General features: G+C 46.3%; 1 protein-coding gene across 7 annotated transcripts in view; it reads left to right on the top strand.

The window, feature by feature from the left end:
* The first annotated feature begins 5 nt into the window (after positions 1-5).
* LOC137521650 (galanin peptides-like) overlaps positions 6-13,754 on the top strand; it is a 99,856-nt gene continuing 86,107 nt past the window's right edge. For 3 of the 7 annotated variants that reach the window (XM_068241168.1, XM_068241174.1, XM_068241173.1), the window contains exon 1: positions 108-180. The gene's annotated coding sequence lies outside the window, so the exon portion shown is untranslated. The other 4 variants (XM_068241176.1, XM_068241171.1, XM_068241170.1 and 1 more) reach the window with 4 other exon arrangements.

Genomic DNA, 13,754 nt, shown 5'->3' with positions numbered 1-13,754 from the left:
CGGCCGCTTCCTGTTGGCGGAGCGGCCAATGGACGGCCAGGACGGCGTGATTGGCAGCAGGCGCTCCCGCCCCTCCAGCTGGCTCAGGATAGGTATAGTGCTTGTGCCACAACAATGCAGAAGGGGAGAGCTCGGCTGTACTGCACTCGCTGCGCGTAACTAGAGCGCATAGTGACGGGAGTACGTGGGAAGTGGAAGGAACCACTGAAATGCCATGTCCCATAGTATACAGTGACAAGAAACACCAGGGAGCAGCCACTGGAAATGTCTCAGTGTATTCCAACTCTCAGGGCCGGCACACCGGTTTAAGCAACAATGGGGCCCCAGGGCAACATAAACCTAGGGGAGCCCCCCTAACATATACCCCAGAACAAAAATCGGCATTAGGGGACCTTTTTTGCAGCTGGTATAGTCAGGGTGTGAAGTCCCAAACGGTCAGAGCTCCACATTCTGACTATCCCAGCCTGCATGGGGGACAAGGGGTTAAAAAGTTTCAGGAGTGGGGACCCCACATCATTTAAAAAAAAAAAAGAATTCCCACACTCTAAACATAAATTTTTTTTGGGGAAAATAGGAAAAAAATGCCAGGGATCTTCATACAGCCATATTGCGGCTGTATAGCGATCCCTGGCCAAAGCGCTGCGGCTGCGAATAGACCCCCTGGAAACCCCGTCAGGAAATTTATTGTGCTTTCTTTTGATACATGTAAGATTACACTATCGTAGGTTTGCTACTAAAAGTGACATTTACCGCATTTAAAAGTATATTTTTTCCTTCGAAACTTTAAAATCGATTTTCTCAAAAACTATAAGGTCTTTTTGAAAATTAGTTTTTTTTCCTCTTATTCCTAATGATCTCCTTAACATATCCTGCAAATTTAGGGTTTCTAGCATTTAAGGTGGATTTGCTATTAACCATTAAAATCGGCAGGTTTTTAAATGTGTATTTTTTTTCCTTTGAAACTTTAAAATCGATTTTCTCAAAAACTATAAGGCCGATTTGAATTTTTTTTTCCTCTTGTAGCCACTGGGGGCCCCTACAAGCTCTGGGGCACTGGGGCAGCTGCCTTCTTTGCTTCTATGGTAGCGCCGGCCCTGCCAACTCTGCTTTCCACATCTTTTGAAAAACAAAAGTTTGCTCTCTTAAAACAGAAAGAATTTGTGATAATTCAGGTTGGAGTGAGCTTGAGATGTCTCCCAGTGCATCACTGCTGAATATATGCAAATTAACCATTCTACCCTTGCACATCTTTTGAGGTAGTGGGGTAGCTAAGGAGCTGTGGGCCCCGTTGCAAGTTTTACAATAGGGCCCCCCAAGCACTCTATACATAACAATTGATACGGTGCACCAAAACCTGCCAATGGCAACTACAGTTTCAGAGGTGCAAGAAGGAGATGGGGAACAGTTTGTTAATGATTACCACTATTCAAAGTATCTATAGAAGTGATTATTATGAGCACAGTACCAATAGAGAGCTAATATTGTAGTTGAGGGAGGGCCCCTCTGGCCCAAGGGCCCCTATGCGGTCACAACTTGGCAACCCCTATTCCTACGCCCCTTCTTTGAGGACTGGGGAACACCTAGAGCACTTCTGAGCACTTTTCAAAATGCTAGCACTTTGAAAAGCACTTGACTAATGTATTTGAATGGGATGGATCACACCAGGGGCGTAACTATAGGCCTTGCAAGAGATGCGGCCGCAGTGGGCCTTGTGGGGGGAGAAGTTTCTTTTCCCTATCCTGAGAGACTGACAACTAAGGGCATGGAGAGAAAAAATCTTTCTTCTCTCTGAACAATTGTTCTAATGACTGCATCTGCTCAGCCACTGATAAGGAAACATACAAAGATTTGTAGACGGTCCCTATTAAGTGTGTAGCAGGCTTTTGTGTACACGGCCATGCCCCCAGCCGCCCAACCACCTACCCAAGTGCTGTGTACTGTATTGATGCTGGAGTCTGCAGAGCCAGTTCTGCTTCATCAGAGATGGACAGAGTGAGTGTAATAAGCTGAGGCTGGGAGAACACTCGTCTGCTGGTTTTCTGTATGCATTTTCTGCACACCATGTGTGTCTGTGTGTGTGAAAACATGCACGTTTTATCACAGAAGCTAATGTAATTGATAGAGAAAGTGCCTGCAGTGCTTCACTGCTGTCTGTTTTTATCTGCATGGGGAAAACACATTTATGTGTGCACTAGCCAATGAAATAACATTGGTTCTGAGTTACCTGTACAGAGAGCAAGGGGGGGAGGCATCCAGAGTTTTGCAGGGGGGGGCCCAGTGATTTTTAGTTACGCCCCTGGATCACACCAGAGCAATGTGATATTTTACCAAATGCGAGTCCTGCAGCGTTTCTGAGGCAATTCAGCCTCAGGGCTTTTTCCCATATAGCGCGCTTTCAGGCACACCTAGGGAAATCAATCGCAGAGACAGCAGACAGTGTATAGACTGCACTGTCTGCCATTTCAATTCCTGTGCAGCAATTCACTGCTGAATCGCCGCGCTTGGTTTGCTGCATTTCGGCGCGCTTCAGTCCGCGATCCCATTCAGTATAATGAATGGGATCACAAGCTCCGCCCCCGGGGTATGACGCACAATGCAGAGCCGCGTGGCTCTGAGTTAAGTGAAAATGAGCCCTTAATGTTAAGTTTAGGAAAGTGGAAAATTGCTCTAAAAAGCGCTTGAACAGAGTTATTTTCCAAGCATTTTTTTATCGAAGCTGTACGTTTCCAGCTCTGCTGTCCCAAAAATAAAAAAAAAATATGCTACACTAAAACACTTCAAAAATCGCTTGACATAAATAGAAAATCTCTAGGCACATGCTTAGAATCACTTAGAAAAATCACTTCTAAAAGCACTGAGCGTTTGCAATTACTCTAGCTGAATAGTGAGCCAGACCGTGTGGAGGTCCAGTTCCTGAACAATACCAGCCTACATGGTCCATGGCATGGGAAGGACACTGCAAGATAGGGGTGGCATTAACCTTAAAGTGTACCTGAGATGGGGGGAGAGCAATAATGTATACATACCTGGGGTTTCCTCCAGCCAGATCGCTCCCACGCCCTTGTCCCCCGCTGCCTGCGGCTTCTGCAACTGGCCCCGGTAATTGGGTCAGTCAGAGCAGGTGTGCTCTCCCGTCTCACTCTCGTGGCTGTGAGCGTTCTGAGCCTGCGCAGAACATTCACAGGGGTGCGCACAGCCAGCCTGCGCAGTATGCCACGGACCAGAGGACTTTCCGGGGCACTTAGCAGAGGCTGCAGGCTGCGGAGGATGGTGGCATGGGAGCGATCTGGCCAGAGGGTGCTGGAAGAAGCCCCAGGTATGTATACATTTTTGATATCCCCGCCTCAGGTTTACTTTAAGACCCCTGGTAATCCCTAACCTCAAGACCCCCCTGGTGCTGCCTATCCCTAAGACTCCCCCCCCCCCAATTGGTGGCTAACCTTAAAGGGGAACTTCAGCCTAAACAAACATACTGTCATCAAATTACATTAGTTATGTTAATTAGAATAGATAGGTAATATAATCTCTTACCCACCCTGTTTTAAAAGAACAGGCAAATGTTTGTGATTCATGGGGGCTGCCATCTTTGTCATGGGGCAGCCATCTTTTTGGTTGAAAGGAGGTGACAAGGAGCAGGAGACACAGTTCCAACTGCCCTGTGTCCTGATTACCGCTCCCAGCTGCACATTCTAGGCTTCAAATGTCAAATTCAAAATGTAAAAAAAAAAAATGCACCAAAACAGCAGAACGAGAACAACAACATCAGAAATCCCATCATACTTTGCACAGCATCAGGGGGAAAAAGCCTGGGCAGTTTTCTTCTGTGCAGCTAAAAATGAGGCTTGTATAAGAGAAACAAAGTTCTGATGCTGTGAAACTTAAAGAAACACCAAACCTTTTCAGTGCTGCTGAATCGATTTTTAGTCCGGAGGTTCACTTTAAGACCCTCCCTGGTGGTGCCTTACCCAACCCCCCCTTGCGGCACCTAACCCTAACCCCCCCCCCCCCCCTTTAAAGCTTTCTTCCCCCTCTACCACAAAGCCGTGCTGTGCGGAGTTCCAAGTAAATTTTGGTGCCTGATGTAGCCCGATTAGTGGTAGTGATTTGAAATAATCCCCGGGCTCCAGGGCGTGCGGAAATATAGATAGCGGCATTGCATTGTGGAATATGCTTGCAGAAATGCAAATAGCGGCATTGCATTGTGTAATAGCGGCATTACATTGCAGAAATGCAATGCCGCTATTTGCATTTCTGCAAGCCCCAGCGCCGATATTTCAAATCACTACCGCCAATCAGTGCCTCCAGGCGCCGAAATATATATATTATAAAATCCACGACTTGCAGCAAAGAAAGTAAATTTCGGCTCCTGATAGCTACCGCCGCAATGCTCCCACATTTCCTTTCTTTGCTGCAATTTGTGGCTTTTATAATGGGTGCCTATGGCGGTGCAGTTTTTTTCCGAAAGGGGTCCTGCGCCCTTTTTTCCTGAAACGAGCAGCGACAGTGTCCTAGGTCTGAAGTTAAGCCTTGTACTGTACACACATGCAAGGGGATCAGGAAAAAAGGGCGCCGGCTGAGGTTGGACAAAAAGGGCACCGCCGAACTACAGGCTAAATCAGCACTGGCTTAAGTAATAGGCCTGGATGGCTATCCAGACCTTAACCTACTGCACTCAGTTGCTACCCAGTAGTGTTAGCATCTTTCCGTAGGGTTGCTTTTCAACTAGCCGCTGTTATTTGTTAGGAGCTGCCTCATGTTCCTGTTGAACACATCAGTTCCTTTCTATGCTTATCTTTCATTGATGTACAGTTTTTTTTTTTAAAATGTAATTTTTATTTGAGATTAAGCATCAGAAATACAATAAAAATTATAGAAGATATCTAATACAGAAGATTTCCTGCCTAATCCCCTTTTATCATTTAAACATTTAAACATTAATCAGAAAAATGGCCGTACAGAGGAGGTAATAACATATTTACGGAAATATGATAACAGAAAAGATATTCATAATAGTAATGAGTCTTTGTCCATTCCTATGGCTTAGTCCCAGCATCATCGTCCTCCTGTGACTGTAGGCCTAAAATCCTAAAAATAGAATAACATTCTAATAACATCACTCCTGAGACAGGCATTCCCTCTAAGTTTTTATAGGTAAGACCCCCCGCCCCCCCCCCCCTCCCCCACACAGCAGTTTTTTAGAATTTTCCCTCCCCTTAGTCAATTTCTAGTTTACCTAGGTAGCCTCCAATCTTACCCCTCAAATACCAAGTAGTATCTTTAAAAAGATTCATCAATTCCACTATCTGAGCCCTGTCAAAGGTCTTTTCGATAAACTTTTGCCATGTTTTAAAGAATTTGGTGATAGTTTTGGATTTTTGTCGTTCGAGATTTAGGCACTCCAATTGTAGAAGATGTTTTAATAATATAATGAGATCCGGGGTTCCCGGGGGAATATTGTCCAGCCATTTTTTTAGTACCGCTTTTTTGGCCGCAATTAGTACAAGGTGTTCAAATTTAGAGATTGCAGGTCTGTCTTTATCTGTGGTTATCTCTAGGCTATGAAATAAACAGTAGATTAAAGCAGCCCATACACTCAGCCGATTTTCTGGCCGACCGATCGATCGATCGATCGATCCATCGATCGATTTCGATGGATTTCCATCGAACTTGCAGGGTGGAAAATTTAGGTCGATCTGATGAGATTGCTTATCAGTTTGCATTGGCCTTAATGGAAATCTGATGGCAAAAAAATGCCATCAGATCGAATTTCAATAGATTTCAAACTGAAATCTATTGGAATTCTATCCTGGTAAAAAATGTTCTAAAAACGCATCAGATAGATCATCAGATGCATTTCTTATCTATCTGCTGCCAATCTGACGAGTGTATGGGCACCTTAAGTTCAGTGTCCGTTTGTTGTTTGTTATTTTATCAATAAAAGCCAGAACTTCATTCCAAAAGTTCTGGATGGATGCACAGGACCATAACATATGATCCAAATTTGGAGTGGAATGAAAACATTTTGGGCAGTTCACAAATTGTTTATCTCCCTGATGTCTAAAGGGACCAGTAATGGGTATATATGCCCTATAGACTGTTTTTAAATACAGTTCCCGCCAATCCTCACCTATAATTGCCTTCCGTATTGCCTGCCATCCCTGTTTAACTGCTATATTAATATCTTCTTTTGTCTTACCTGAAAGATCCGCCCATTTTTGAAGATGTTGGTAAAAGTTTTTCCTTTTTTTCTGGGTTTCTCTAACCACTGAGTAGAGCCAAGAGAGGGATTTTTTTTCTTTAAGGTTGGAGAGGAGATTATCAAATTGGGGATTAGTTAGAATTTTGCCTCTTTGACCTAATGTCTTATGGCAGTAGCTTCTTAATTGGCCATAGTAGAAGGAGTGTTCTGGTGGAATTCTTTTATGAAGAGCCGCCTTTTGGAAGGAAATTAATTTTCCTTCAGCATCCAGGAGAGCTCCCAAATTCCTTATATCCAATGTTGCCCATTTAGTATAAGCATTGTACATATTCCCAGGAAGGAAACTTGGGTTTCCTATTAATGGAGATAACGGAGAAAGATGTCCTATAAGGCCATATTTCTTCCTGATCTCTCGCCAGGTTATTAAAGTGTCTCGAAGGAGTACATTTTGCTTTATCTTATATGGGAGACTTTTGAGAGGGGTATGTAGAATCCCAGTAAGAGTATATGGCTGGACAAGCACGCCCTCTATGTCGATGGGTGTATAGTAGTTAGTATCCCCAATCCAATCTCGGATATGCCGGAAGTTTGCCACAAGATTATAGGTTCTTAAGTCAGGGAAATTCATTCCCACCTGAGATACTGTGGCTTTCAATTTAGGCAATGCTATTCTTGCTTTTTTAGATTTCCATAGGAAGCGTATAAATGATGACTCTAGTAACTGAATATCCCTGTGTTTAAGTAGAATTGGGATAGTTTGTAGAGGGTAGAGTAGCCGTCCAAAGCTGAACATTTTAATTATTTGTATTCTTCCCATTAGTGAGATTGGGAGGGAATCGAGAGTTTGTAGTTCTTTTATGACCTTTTGTATTAGTGGAGAATAATTTAAGCCATAAAGTTGGTCTATCTGCCTGGGTATCTTAATACCCAAGTACGTGATATGGGCAGATTTAGATTGAAGACCTATGGTGTCTAAGTTAGGGTGGGGAATCGCATTGCGTGAGGGTGACAAAAATAGAAGCTCACTCTTAGAGTAATTTATGGCAAAGCCAGAGGAGGCTCCAAATTTTTTAATATGGTTTATTAAGTGTACAATGTCTCTCTCTGGATTTGCCATGAACACCATAATATCATCAGCAAAAAGTGTAGCATAGATTTTCTGTCGATCATTCAGTGATATCCCCTCAAAGCAGTGGCGGACACAGGCAGCAGTGGGCCCCTGTGCAAAATATGAATTGTGGGCCCCCCTGACCTGCGGCGCGCTTGCAAAAAATGGGTGCGGCTATAACCTGCGGCGCGCAAAGCGCGCCGCGGCAAAAAGTGGGCGCGGATAGAACCTGCGGCGCGTAGCGCCGCGACAAAAAAATGGGCGTGGCAATGACCGGATAAGGGCGGAGCTAACTGTAATTTAAAGTGATCCCGGGGTGAGAGTGATATGGAGGCTGCCATATTTATTTCCTTTTAAACAATACTAGTTGCCTGGCGGCCCTGCTGATCTATTTGGCTGCAGTAATAAACTGAATTACACCAGCAACAAGCATGCAGCTTAATCTTCTCAGTTCTGACAATATTGTCAGAAACCCCTGACCTGCTGCATGCTTGTTCAGGGTCTATGGTTGAAAGAATAAGAGGCAGAGGACCAGAACGGCAACCAGGCAACTGGTATTGCTTAAAAGGAGAGAAATATGGCAGCCTCAATATTATTCTCACCTCAGGTTACCTTGAAAAGTGCAACGCAAAGACAGTGGGCCCAAGTTTTGGTGACCCTTTCCCCAGAAAATTCACATAATTGTGCAGGTTTTCTCAAGAAAATACACATAATGTGAGCAGATTTGCCCAAAAAATACATTCAATCATGTCGGCAGATTTGCCCAGAAAATACGTGCAATGATGTCGGCAGATATGCCCAGAAAATACGTGCAATGATGTCGGCAGATATGCCCAGAAAATACGTGCAATGATGTCGGCAGATATGCCCAGAAAATACGTGCAATGATGTCGGCAGATATGCCCAGAAAATACGTGCAATCATGTCGGCAGATATGCCCAGAAAATACGTGCAATCATGTCGGCAGATATGCCCAGAAAATACGTGCAATCATGTCGGCAGATATGCCCAGAAAATACCTGCAATCATGTCGGCAGATATGCCCAGAAAATACCTGCAATCATGTCGGCAGATATGCCCAGAAAATACATGCAATCATGTCGGCAGATTTGCCCAGAAAACACATGCAATCATGTAGCAAATTTGCCCAGAACATACATGCAATCATGTGGCAGACCTGCCCAGAACATACACGTAATCATGTGGCAGACCTGCCCAGAACATACACGCAATCATGTGGCAGACCTGCCCAGAACATACACCTGCTAAAATAAATAATAAAAAAAAAACATTTACTCACCTGCAGCAGCAGACCTCCTGTCCCAGCCTCCATCCGGCGCGCAGCTCCCATGGGTGGTTGGGTGGATAGGTAGCCTGGGTAAGTAGCCTGGTGGGTGGCTGGGTAGCCGGGTGGGTAGCCTGGTGGGTGGCTGGGTAGGCGGGTGGGTAGGTAGCCTGGTGGGTGGGTAGGTGGGTGGTTAGGTAGCTGGGTGGGTGGGTAGGTAGCCTGGTGGGTTGGTAGGTAGCCGGGTGGGTAGGTAGGTAGGTAGCCTGGTGGGTAGGTAGGTAGCCGGGTGGGTGTGTAGGTAGCCGGGTGGGTGGTTAGGTAGCCGGGTGGGTGGGTGGGTAGGTAGCCGGGTGGGTGGGTGGGTGGGTAGGTAGCCGGGTGGTTAGGCAGCCGGGTGGTTAGGCAGCCGGGTGGGTAGGTAGGTATCCGGGTGGGTAGGTAGCCGGGTGGGTGGTTAGGTAGCCGGGTGGGTGGTTAGGTAGCCGGGTGGGTGGGTAGGTAGCCAGCCGGCAGGGTGGTTAGGTAGCCGGGTGGGTAGGTAGGTAGCCGGGTGGGTAGGTAGCCAGGTAGATAGCCGGCAGGGTGGTTAGGTAGCCGGGTGGGTAGCTAGGTAGCCGGGTGGGTAGGTAGCCGGGTGGGTAGGTAGCCAGGTAGATAGCCGGCAGGGTGGGTAGGTAGCCGGGTGGGTAGCTAGGTAGCCGGGTGGGTGGGTAGGTAGCCTGGTTAGGTAGCCGGGTAGGTAGCCGGGTGGATGGTTAGGTAGCGGGGTAGGTAGCCGGGTGGGTGGGTAAGGTAGCCGGGTGGGTGTGTAGGTAGCCAGGTGGGTGGGTAGGTAGCCAGGTAGGTAGGTAGCCGGCAGGGTGGTTAGGTAGCCGGGTGGGTAGCTAGGTAGCCGGGTGGGTAGGTAGCCAGGTAGGTAGCCGGCAGGGTGGTTAGGTAGCCGGGTGGGTGGGTAGGTAGCCGGGTGGGTAGGTAGCCAGGTAGATAGCCGGCAGGGTGGTTAGGTAGCCGGGTGGGTAGGTAGCCAGGTAGATAGCCGGCAGGGTGGTTAGGTAGCCGGGTGGGTAGCTAGGTAGCCGGGTGGGTGGGTAGGTAGCCTGGTTAGGTAGCCGGGTGGATGGTTAGGTAGCGGGGTAGGTAGCCGGGTGTGTGGGTAAGGTAGCCGGGTGGGTAGCTATCCGGGTGGGGGGCCCGACTCCTATCCTCCCTCACTCACCTCGGGGCCCCCCTCCCGGTATGCGCTGCAGCCGGCGGGAGAGCAGAAAATACAGGAAGTCTCCGGCCGGGGCTGCAGCAGACGCTAGAGGCAGCTGCTGCTTAGTTTCCGATATGTCTCCAAGTTGGAGACCAAGCGGCAGCTGCCGCCCCGGCCGGAGACTTCTTGTATTTTCCGCTCTCCCGCCGCATGAGGGGGGGGGGGGGCGAGGTGAGGGGGGAGGACAGGAGTTGGGCCCCCCAGGTTAAAAAAATAATACATAAAAAAATAAATAAATAAATAAAAAAAAACCTGCAATACTTAATGGGCCCCTGAAGCAGCGGAACTTCAGGGGCCCTCGTGCGGCGGCACGGCCTGCACGGCCGTATGTCCGCCACTGCCTCAAAGATATTATTTTGGAGAAAAGACCTTGACAGAGGCTCAATGGCCAAATCGAAGAGAAGCGGGGATAGGGGGCAGCCGTGGCGTACCCCTCTTTCAAGGGTAAGAGGCTGACTCAGTCCAAATGACAGAGAAATCTGCGCTCTTGGGGAGACATGCATATTTTTAATATAGCCTAGAAAATTACCTGAGAAGCCAAACCTCTCTAATACCTTGATCAGCCATGACCATTCTACGCTGTCGAAGGCCTTCTCAGCATCAAGAGCCAGGAAGGCCTCCGACAGCGCTCCCCGACTCCCCAGTCTGCAGTGCTCCATAACAGCCAGTGTTTTTCTAATGTTTGTAACAGCACTCCTGCCCACGACAAAGCCCACTTGAGAATCATGAATTAAGGTCGGTAAAAAATGAGATAGCCTATCGGCCAGAATCTTTGATAGAATTTTGAAATCCACATTAAGTAGGGAGATAGGCCTGTATGATGCTGGCTCAATGGGGTCTTTCCCCGGTTTAAGAATTAATTTTATAAATGCCTCATTGGCAGTTTCGGGGAAGGAGCGATTCCCTAATATATCATTGTAGAGACAGGCTAAATGTGGAGAAATTTCTGTTTTTAATAATTTAAAAAATTCTGGTAAAAGGCCGTCCGGGCCAGGGGCCTTACCCAGTGTCATATTTTTAATAATTGTTGAGATCTCTCCTGGTGTGACATCGGCGTTCAAAAGATCAAGAGTTTCCTCATCTAGAAAGGGTAATTTAATTGATCGCAGAAAGTCATCTTGGTCTTCCGACTGTCTAGGTTGGGATTTATATAGATTCTTGTAGAAGTTTTGGAAAACATTAAGTATTTTTTCCGGAGTAGCTTGGATCTTTCCTTCTTGATTTCTAAGCGCCGATATGACAGGGGAGGATCTTCTACCTTTGGCCAGATTAGCTAATAACTTTCCTGATTTATTTCCCCATTTAAAAAATTTTGCCGCTCCATATGATCTATATATCCTGTCATATTTCTCTATATGAATGTCAGAGTTTTTCTTGTCTTGAAGCCATGTTTCTCTATGCATAGGGGATGGGTTAGTTTTAAACTGAAGGTATGATTCTCTGACTTTTTGACAGGCGCTTAGATATTTGGTCAGGGCCTTTTTTTTATAGGCACTGGCATAGGCAATTATCTGGCCTCTGAGGACTGCCTTTGCCGTTTCCCAGAAGAGGACAGGCTGTTTCCTGTGTTGGGCATTTGTGCGTTGAAATTCTCTCCACCAGGTGACTAATTCATTTCCAAATTGTTCATCATTATATAAAAAAGTGGGAAATCTCCATGTGTTCCCCTGCTTTCTCTGGGATATTCGAATGGTGGTACATACCGGGGCGTGATCCGAGATTACCATAGCCTTAATGGCTGATTCTTGTATAGATGTTAATAAATTTTCAGATATTAAGATTAGATCTATACGAGAATGGGAATGATGTACATTTGAATAGTGAGAATAATCACGGTCTAATGGGTGTAGGTGGCGCCAGGTGTCCTTTAAATTTGTACATTCGAGGAAGGTTTTTAGATTTTTGTCCTGTGTACTAATTTTAGATTCAGACTGTTTGGGTTTTTGTCTGTCCTCCTCTGGGTTAGGCACCGCATTCCAATCACCCATCACTATACAATGGGCATAGGAGGATGTTGTACTAATCTTCTGTCCCAGATCAAGTAGGAACTGAGAATTGTTAAAGTTTGGTGCGTATACTCCCCATAGGTCAAAAATCTGATTGTCATAATTAATCTGTACTCTAAGCCATCTTCCCTCTGGGTCATGTTCTTGAGTTAAAATTTGGGCTTGTAGACCTCTACGAATTAATAGTATGACTCCTGCTTTTCTTCCCTGTGAAGGTGCTCCCACTATTTGCCCTACCCACATTTTGGACATAAATACCATCTCATTTTCTTTTAGGTGGGTTTCTTGCAAAACGGCTAGATCTACTTTTAACTTCCCTAGGTGTCTTAAAACTTGTGAGCGTTTTTGGGGGGTTCTAAGCCCTTTAACGTTCCAGGTGACTAGTTTCATGTAATACCTGTGTGGCTTTTAGCTTCTAATTGCAGAGTTGAAAGTAGCATAGTAGTGTGGCGCCTCCTGTCCCAGCGAGCAGGGAGCGTCACAAGTATTTTCCTGTGAGGGGGTTTCACATGTTTATCTTCCAAGTTAGGGGGGGCGGGGGGTGTCCCTTCTCTAGAGTAATGCCTGAGTAACCAGTTTATTAACAGTGGGGTATGATTTGGATCAATTTCCAAATCATCCCTATTACCGTGGTCTTTTTCTTTTTCCTTTTTCATATGACAACCCATTGATGTACAGTTTTAATGTTACATAGACGAGATGGTTCCAATCGTAGCAGTTTATTGTGTGACAGGTTTCTTTCTTTATTGGTTTAAAACACTACACTAAGCTTTGCAGCTGGAGGGGGTTACGGATTCCCCCGCCAGACTTTTTTGGCTTGTCTCCTATCAATGCTAGGCGATACCTTGGCTCCCCCTGTGCTCCTTGACCACAGGGACAGCCAACTTTTGAGAATGGTTTGCATCCCCCTGTTTGGCCTCCTTCCAGGGGATTGCACTTTATGGTTCCTTCTTTTCCGTTTTGTTCTCCACCCTCCAGATCCCTCCCACCCCCCCTCCACCACTCCGTACCCCAACCCCCCAAGGTCGTCGGCTCCGTTATCTTGGGAGGCGGGTAGAATTTCGCTTACACCAGGTCCATGTCATGGCTGTAACTAGCATCGCTAGAGGCCTTACTATCATTTCCCACAATGTGCAAGGGTTCAACGCCCTGCAAAAAAGAACTAAAGCGTTTAACTACTATAAATCGTGCAAGGCGGACATTGTCTGCTTGCAGGAGACAAGATTTTCGGTCTCGTCTCACCCCTCCTTCCTTAGCTATCACTTCCCCTTGACATATAATTCCCGGGCTAGAGAAAAAGTGAGGGGGGTGACTATCGCATTTCGCAGGGGACTCCCCTTTAAATGTAGGACATCCATAACCGACCCAACCGGGAAATATGTCCTTTTAGTAGGATCATTGGGTGACGAAATCCTAACTATAGTGTCTTATTACGCACCAAACAGTTTTCAGGAACGCTTTCTCTCTCACTTAATTCAAGTAATAAATCGACATAAAGAGGGCACTCTTATTCTATGTGGTGACACCAACTCTGTTTTAGACGAGGCTCTAGACAGGTCCCGGACCACTAACCAACCCAATACTTCCAAGGCCCCCGGCACCCCAAACCCCACAACCATTAGCTCACTGTTCCGTTCCCAGAACCTCCTTGATGCCTGGAGAGAGCTCAATCCTAACACACGTGACTACACATTCTAGTCCAATCCCCATAACAGCTTTTGTCGGATAGACCATCTCTTCCTCCATCAGCAAATCTTGCCTAATGTAAATAGAGCTAAAATACTTGCAGTCACATGGTCGGACCACAGCCCGCTACTTATCCAGTTAACTTCTCTAACCCCCAGGAAATCAAACTTCAGGTGGCATATGAATGACTCCCTACTTTCAAACCCAGATTC

This window comes from Hyperolius riggenbachi, chromosome 6 (genome assembly GCF_040937935.1).
Source record: "Hyperolius riggenbachi isolate aHypRig1 chromosome 6, aHypRig1.pri, whole genome shotgun sequence".
Taxonomy (NCBI): domain Eukaryota; kingdom Metazoa; phylum Chordata; class Amphibia; order Anura; family Hyperoliidae; genus Hyperolius; species Hyperolius riggenbachi.
Note: the sequence above shows the minus strand (reverse complement) of the source record. Positions and strands in the feature narration are given on the sequence as shown.